Source organism: Echinococcus granulosus, assembly GCF_000524195.1.
Source record: "Echinococcus granulosus chromosome Unknown EG_S00255, whole genome shotgun sequence".
Classification (NCBI taxonomy): domain Eukaryota; kingdom Metazoa; phylum Platyhelminthes; class Cestoda; order Cyclophyllidea; family Taeniidae; genus Echinococcus; species Echinococcus granulosus.
In genome coordinates, this window is record NW_020170635.1 from 11,949 (window position 1) to 14,202 (window position 2,254).

General features: G+C 39.8%; 1 protein-coding gene across 1 annotated transcript in view; it reads left to right on the forward strand.

Moving 5' to 3' along the window:
- Nucleotides 1-2,254, forward strand: part of EGR_10699 (hypothetical protein) — a gene marked incomplete at both ends in the record, with an annotated part of 6,893 nt that overhangs the window by 1,718 nt on the left and 2,921 nt on the right. The window lies entirely within an intron of this gene.

Here is a 2,254-nt window from a genome sequence, read left to right on the forward strand (position 1 = left end):
CGTACTGTCAGAGATCACAAAGTGCCGCATGGCATATGCTACCTGTTCCGCCACCCTACTGCATCATCTCTTATCAAAATTGTTACAATACAATACATTCGAGAGTGCAGTTTGCCACAAAATAAATCGAGTCATATACATCCCAACTAAATTATTAGACACCGTCGCAGATACTTCCATTTTTTTAGATTTACCACACTACAGCTGCATTGGTCAAGGTGATATTTCCATGCCTCTATATGATGCAGATCTGCTACTCGATGTATTACTGTGGGTGTCATTGACGTGGATCCCATTGGATCTGGATCGCATTAGCTGGAAAAAAGACTCAAATATTTAGATTATGCGCAATTCTTAACGCAATGCGGTGTCTTGAGCAAACTAATCCTATAGAACAGCCAGCCTAGTAGTTGTATTTTCACAACGGAACACCGACACCACCAAATGATGTTCAACAGACATTTTTCTTGCAAAATCGGGCGTGCCTTTACTCTGAATTTTGAATGATCTGTTAATTTCAAATTATCTCTCGTCAAGACCTCTAGCTCCTTAACTTATTCAAATGTCTATCACCCAAAATGGCTAGGCAGATCTATGTCGACCGGCAGAGAAGAGAAATAGTGCGTGTGAGTAGCCTATAATTCTGTCTCAGTCAATACTGATTCAAAATGCCAATTATTTTTCTGCCTGTCTACTTGCCACAGTCAGGAAAAGATTCGCAGAGAGTCCACAACTTTAACGATCTTCTTCACTTCTTCTGCATTAGTCACCGTCTTTTTTCTCTCAAAGCCGAGCTTGACCATCTTAAACCAATGTGGCCACTGGGTGTAACGTTCAACAATGAGGTAAAGAAGACTTCCAACCCTTCAACGTCCATCATCGTCACATCCGATTTATTTACTCATCTCCTTACTCACCCTCCCTGAGACACATCGGCTCAAGTCCAAAGGTCTACGCTCCAAACTGTCACTGATCGTAGCATAGGTCGCAGTAAAACTACTTTTTGTAACAAATACCTCGTAAGGAAACACCTCGTACATGTTTAAATGATACAAGCAATAATTTAAAGTTATGAGGCATTCTTTAAAAGTTGCATTTGTACAAAGAAAAGACATGTTATGATAATGTTCGTATTACGCGTAATTAAAGACAGGGTATCAATCGTAATTTGCTGAATTACGCGGATGGATGGGAGAAGTCAGGTTTTGGCAAACTACACCTTGGCGTTAGTAATACCTGTTATGGCGTTAAAAGTTAACGATTTCCCTTTTCCACCACTGCTCAACTTGCCTTATGGATTCTAGCTTTTTAGCAAAAATCGGCTTGCTTAAGAAAATGCAGTGTATTTTAATCCGGCTGCTAGGTCTGAAGGCCCTCTTTTGTCCACACTGCCGTCGCGATTGTGAGGGACATTCAGCATTTGACCTTTTAACAATCCTGCAAGACTTACAAGGGTTTTGTAACCCCTCCTTTGCTAGTGTGCATTCCTGATTATCATTTGCGGAATATATCCGACTAGTGCCTCCAGATTTGTGTCCTTAATCACACAAATTTATGTCAAACTCACTCTAGCTGAGGTAGTTGCAGCCGGAATCCTTACAGCTATGAGAGAGCATAGATTTTAAAGGAGGAATAGAAGGGGAAATGGAAGTGAAGAATAAAAAAAATAGGAAAATTTTTCTAGATTTATGATGACTTAATCTGCTTGTCTATAGAAAGCTTGTTTATGGAAATCGGACGCCTCTAGGGTTTAACAAAGTGCCCCTTTCTTATAAAAGACTAAGACTCCTTTGCCGATTGTAGATCACTGACACTATTTGAAGGTCTCTATGGTAATTCCGCCTTGGAACTGCATTCCATGATTCAATTGCTCACCAAATCGTATGGCAAGGTCTGTACATTTACTCTCACGCTGTAAGGGATTTGTGATGCCCTAAATGTAAGGTGTTCAGAGCATTGTGCCGTTGATGTCTTGTATTTATCGAGGGAATGACAAAACCATGGGTAGAGAAATTAGGCACATTAGAGGTGCCTGTAACGCAAAAATTTGAATCTGTTCCTATTTACCTACTTCACATTTTTACAAGTTTGCAAATTTTAGTATGCAAAGCATGCTTTTTTCTTGTAATTTTTTGCTTAAAACACCCATCCCTACCCATTATAGTATTTGTGCTCACACGAAGCTAAGTTATGTTCCTAGCCTACAGAAAACCACTCATAGGTCGCTGTCAAACACTATAAAATTAACTCAAAT